This window comes from Pristiophorus japonicus, chromosome 17 (assembly GCF_044704955.1).
Source record: "Pristiophorus japonicus isolate sPriJap1 chromosome 17, sPriJap1.hap1, whole genome shotgun sequence".
Taxonomy (NCBI): Eukaryota; Metazoa; Chordata; class Chondrichthyes; family Pristiophoridae; genus Pristiophorus; species Pristiophorus japonicus.
The window spans coordinates 64,351,951-64,357,911 of NC_091993.1; the positions used below are offsets into that span (position 1 = coordinate 64,351,951).

Here is a 5,961-nt window from a genome sequence, read left to right on the forward strand (position 1 = left end):
AAGCTCATGGTCTACAGGGCTGCAGTAATACCTGCCCTCCTGTATGGATCAGAGGCATGGACAATGTACAGAAGACACCTCAAGTCGCTGGAGATATATCACCAACAATGTCTCCGCAAGATCCTACAAATCCCCTGGGAGGACAGGCGCACCAACATCAGTGTCCTCATCCAGACTAACATCCCCAGCATTGAAGCACTGACCACACTCGATCTGGGCAGGCCACATGGTTCGCATGCCAGACACGAGACTCCCTAAGCAAATGCTTTATGCGGAGCTCCTTCACGGCAAACGAGTCAAAGGTGGGCAGCGGAAAACGTTACAAGGACACCCTCAAAGCCTCCCTGGTAAAGTGCGACATCACCACTGACATCTGGGAGTCCCTGGCTGAAGACTGCCCTAGGTGGAGAAAGTGCATCCGGGAGGGCGTTGAGCTCTTCGAATCTCAATGCCGAGAGCATGCAGAAACCAAGCGCAGGCGGCGGAAGGAGTGTGTGGCAAACCTGTCCCACCGATCCCTTCCCTCGGCGAATGTCTGTCCCACCTGTGACAGAGTCTGTGGCTCTCACATTGGACTGTTCAGCCACCTAAGAACTCACTTCAGGAGTGGAAGCAAGTCTTCCTTGATTCCGAGGGACTACCTATGATGATGATGCTATCCCTCTCCGAAACCCTGCGTGGCCTCCCTCTGCAATGTTTTAAGAGGATCTTCCTCGCAGGAAGAGTTTTGAGTTCTGAGATTCTGTCTTTCCGGTGTCACGGCCAGTCTTGCCGGAAACAAGAATGCAAAAAGAGCGAATTGGTTTTGTTCACGATGTAATACTGAAAGAGTGAGGGGTCAGCTCGCATTCCGTAATGGAAATGGTGAGCGGTGCACGGCACCGGGTAGAGATATCACAGTCTTTGCTAACGGAGCCTCATACTCTCTCTCTCTCTCTCTCTCTCTCAGCAGCTGCTGCTGCGAGTTGGTATTCTTGGCATCACTTCACTTTTTACTGTCGTGGCCCAGTTAAACTTCCTGAAGCCAGCTGACTGGTGGATTTTTTAATTTGTGCTTGGCCGGCACCGCCCTTCCGTGTGGCCAACAATGCTGCCGTACAGCAGGGGCGGTGCGCAGCTCAAAGTTGTGCAATAGCTACAGGAGCATTTCTGAACTGCTGAAGTATGGATATATTTCTTGAACGCCTCACGCAGCAGCTGGGGAAGCCAACCAAGGGCCTGTTGGGATGGTTGGTGAAAAGGTTGTTGGAGAAGAGGAACAGATTCCTGGAGACGAATACTGTCAAACTGTGTGACATTCAGCCTGAGAGTGTGGTGCTGGAAGTGGGCTTTGGACCAGGCCTGGGATTTCTGGAAGCTGCCAAACGCCTCACACACCCCAGAGGGAAACTGTATGGCCTGGATTACTCCGAGTATATGCATAATGTAGCCAGCAGGAGGCTGCAGGCTGACATTCAGGCAGGGAAGGTGACACTGTTTCTGGGCAGTGTGGAGCAGATCCCTCTGGAAGACAGTGTGGTGGAAAAAGTGTATCACTGCAACTGTTACTATTACTGGCCTGACCTACGAGCTGGGAGATCTACAGAGTCATGAAACCAGGTACAGCTGGAGCTCTTTAATTAGAACAGCAATATGTATTTATGTAGTGCCTTTAACGTGGTGAAATGGCCCAAGGCACTTCACAGGAGCATTATGAGATTTAAAAATTTGACACCGAGCCGCATAAGGAGAATAGCTTGGGCAAAGGTAGGTTCTAAGGAGCGTAAAGGAGCACGCGGTGTCCACCGATACGCGTGCGGACTTCCGTGAGAGGTGGTGCCGGAGGGACTGGAGTGCATCATTACCCCCGGCAACCACATTTTAATTTGACCATCATTTCCCAAAAAGTATAATTTGTTAATTTGTCAGTACTAGTGCCTCTTTAACAAGGGGGCACTTAATTTAAACTTTAGTTAAGGAGCGTCTTGAAGGAGGAAAGAGAGGCGGAGAGGTTTAGGCAGAGAATTCCAGAGCTTCATATCATCATAGGTGGTCCCTCGAGCGAGGATGGCTTGCTTCCACACTAAAAGGGATGAGTTTGCAGATGTTCCAGTCCTGAACTCCATGATCTAAGACCATGCTGTGTGGTGAATTTGTGGGGTAGGTCGTTTATAAAAATTGCCAAGAGTAATGGACCCAAATCTGACCCTTGGGGAGCACCATTGCAAACTACCTCCAGTCTGAAAAACTTCCATCCACCAGCACCCTTCCTGTCACTGAGTCAATTCTGTATCCACACCACCACTTTCCCCTTAAATCCATGGGCTTCCTTCTTCTTAACACACCTTTATCAACCTTCCCTGTTACCTCATCAAAGAATTTAATTAAATTTGTCAGACACGATTTATCTTTAAAAAATCCTTGCTGGCTTTCCTTGATTAACCCATGCCTTACCAAATTGGATCTGATGTCGGCCGATATGACACTGGAGCTTGTCGAATCGTCGAAGAAACTTGCGTGCATCAATACACATAAAGGGCTGTTCATTTACAATAGGTGTCCTTTCGTAATTCGCTCGGCTGCAGCCATATTTCAGAGAAACATGGAGAATTTACTGAAATCCGTCCCTCGAACCGTGGTGTTCCAAGTCGACATTCTGGTCACAGGTCGTGACACTGCCGAACACCTGCACAACCTGGAAGAGGTTCTACGTCGTCTGGAACATTCAAAGTGGGTCTTTATGGCACTGAAAGTCGAATTCCTGGGAAGGAAGGTTGATGCAGAAGGCATCAGGCCTACAGACTCGAAAACAGAGGTCATCAAAAATGCACCCAGACTCCAGAATGTGACGGAGCTGCGTTCGTTCCTTGATCTTCTCAACTACTTTGGCAATTTCTTGCCGAAATTGAGCACATTATTAGAGCCACTGCACATGCTGCTCAGAAAAGACGACAACTGGGTTTGGGGTGTAGCTGAAGACAGGGCCTTCGAGAAGGCTAGAAATCTGCTTTGTCCCAGCAAATTGCTCGTACATTATGATCCGTGCAAGTGTTTAGTATTAGCCTGTGATGCTTCTTCACATGGAGTTGGTTGCGTGCTCCACCAATCCAATGAGTCGGGCAAACTACAACCCGTTGTGTACGTGTCGAGAAGCATGTCTAAAGTGGAAAGAGCCTACAGCATGGTAGAGAAAGAAACTTTAACCTGTGTATATGGGGTAAAAAGACGCACCAGTATCTCTTTGGGCTTTGTTTCGAGCTTGAAACCGATCACAAGCCGCTCGTATCTTTGTTTTCAGAGCATAGCGGTATCAACACCAATACGTCGTCCCACATCCAGAGGTGGGCGCTGACACTATCTGCCTATGATTATGTCATTCACCATAGACCTGGCACTGAGAATTGTGCCGATGCATTGAGCTGTATACCGTTGCCCACGCCAAAGGTGGAAACGCTACAGCCCACAGACCTGCTGTTGGTCATGGATGCCTTTGAGAGTGAAGGGTCGCCTGTCACTGCTCAACAAGTTAGGATATGGACCAGCCCAGGATCTGATCTTATCGCTTGTAAAACGTGTCCTTAGTAGTGATTGGTCGGCCATTCCCAGGGAAATGTGTGATGGGACCAAACCTTACAACCGTCACAAAGATGAACTATCCATTCAATCTGATTGTTTGCTATGGGGTAATCGTGTTGTTATGCTCAAGAAAGGCAGGGAGAGATTTGTATGGGATTTACACAGTACCCATCCCGGTATTGTGATGATGAAGGCCATTGCCAGGTCTCATGTTTGGTGGCCTGGCATTGACTCTGATTTGGAGTCATGTGTGCATCAGTGCAACACTTGCATGCTGTTAAGCAATGCACCAGTGGAATCTCCATTAAGTGGATTTATGAAAGGGAATTCATGTTTGACAAATTTGCTGGAATTCTTTGAGAATGTAATGAACAGGATGGATAAAGGGGAACCAGTGGATGTGGTGTATTTGGACTTCCAGAAGCCATTTGACAAGGTGCCTTTTGGTTACTGCACAAGATAAAAGTTCACGGGGTTGGGGGTAATATATTAGCATGGATAGAGGATTGGCTAACTACCAGAAAACAGAGTCGGGATAAATTATTAATTCTCGGGTTGGCAATCAGTAACTAGTGGGGTGCCGCAGGGATCAGTGCTGGGACCCCAACTATTTACAATCTATATTAACGACTTGGAGGAAGGGACCGAGTGTAACGTAGCCAAGTTTGCTGACGATACAAAGATGGGAGGAAAAGCAACTTGTGAGGAGGACACAAAACATCTGCAAAAGGACATTGACAGGCTAAGTGAGTGGGCAAAAGTTTGGCAGATGGAGTATAGTGTTGGAAAGTGTGAGGTTATGCACTTTGGCAGAAAAATGGAAGAGCAATTATTAAATGGAAAAAATTGCAAAATGCTGCAGTACAGCAGGACCTGGGGATCCTGGTGCATGAAACACAAAAGGTTAGTACGCAGGTACAGCAAGTGATCAGGAAGGCCAATGGAATCTTGGCCTTTATTGCATCGGGGATGGAGTATAAAAGCAAGGAAGTCTTACTACAGTTATACAGGGTATTGGTGAGGCCTCATCTGGAATACTGAGTGCAGTTTAGGTTTCCATATTTAAGAAAGGATATACTTGCTTTGGAGGCAGTTCAGAGAAGGTTCACTAGTTTGATTCCGGAGATGAGGAGGTTGACTTATGAGGAAAGATTGTGTAGGTTGGGCCACTACTCATTGGAATTTAGAAGAATGGGAGGTGATCTTATCAAAACGTATAAGATTATGAGGGCTTGACAAGGTGGATGCAGAGAGGATGTTTCCACTGATAGGGGAGACTGGAACTAGAGGGCATGATCTTAGATTAAGGGGCCACCCATTTAAAACTGAGATGAGGAGGGATTTCATCTGTGAGGGCTGTAAATCTGTGGAATTCGCTGCCTGGGAGAGCTGTGGAAGCTGGGTCATTGAACAAAATTTAAGGTAGAGATAGAGAGGGGGGGAGGAGAGGTGGAGTGGGGGGGGGGGGGAGGAGAGGTGGAGTGGGGGAGGAGAGGAGAGGTGGAGCGGGGGAGGTGAGGAGAGGTGGGGGGGATGGTTGGGTGGGGTGGTGGGGGGAGGAGAGTGGGGGGGGATGTGTGGGGGGGTGGAGAGTGGGTGGAGTGGGGGGGATGGGTGGGGGGGAGGAGAGGGGGTGGAGTGGGGGGGGGAGGAGAGGCGGTGGAGTGGGGGGGGATGGGTGGGGGGGGAGGAGTGGGGGGGTGGGTGGGGGGTAGGGTGGGGGGGGATGGGTGGGGGGAGGAGAGGGGGTGGAGTGGGGGGAGGAGAGTAGGGGGGGGTGGGGGGAGGAGAGTAGGGGGGTGGGGGGAGGAGAGGGGGTGGAGTGGGGGGAGGAGAGTAGGGGGGGAGTGGGGGGGAGGAGAGGGGTGGAGTGGGGGGAGGAGAGTAGGGGGGGGTGGGGGGAGGAGAGTGGGGGGAAGGGGGTGGGGGGAGGAGAGTAGGGGGGGGTGGGTGGGGAGAGTGGGGGCGAAGGGGGGGGGAGGAGAGTAGGGGGGTGGAGTGGGGGGAGGAGAGTAGGGGGGGTGGGGGAGGAGAGTAGGTGGGGGGGAGGAGAGTGGGGTGGGGGAGGAGAGGGGGTGGAGTGGGGGGAGGAGAGGGGGTGGAGTGGGGGGAGGAGAGTGGGGTGGGGGGAGGAGGGGGAGGGGGTGGAGTGGGGGGGGATGGGTGGGGGGGAGGAGTGGGGGGGATGGGTGGGGGGTAGGGTGGGGGGGGATGGGTGGGGGGAGGAGAGGGGGTGGAGTGGGGGGAGGAGTGTAGGGGGGGTGGGGGGAGGAGAGTAGGGGGGGGTGGGGGGAGGAGAGGGGGTGGGGTGGGGTTGGGTTGGGGGAGGAGAGGGGGTGGGGTGGAGGGTTGGGGGGAGGAGAGGGGGTGTGGTGGAGGGGGTGGGGGTGTTGGATTGGGGAGGAG

General features: G+C 51.8%; 1 pseudogene; it reads left to right on the top strand.

Moving 5' to 3' along the window:
• The first annotated feature begins 1,017 nt into the window (after positions 1 to 1,017).
• LOC139228192 (uncharacterized methyltransferase YdaC-like) overlaps positions 1,018 to 5,961 on the top strand; it is an 8,952-nt pseudogene continuing 4,008 nt past the window's right edge.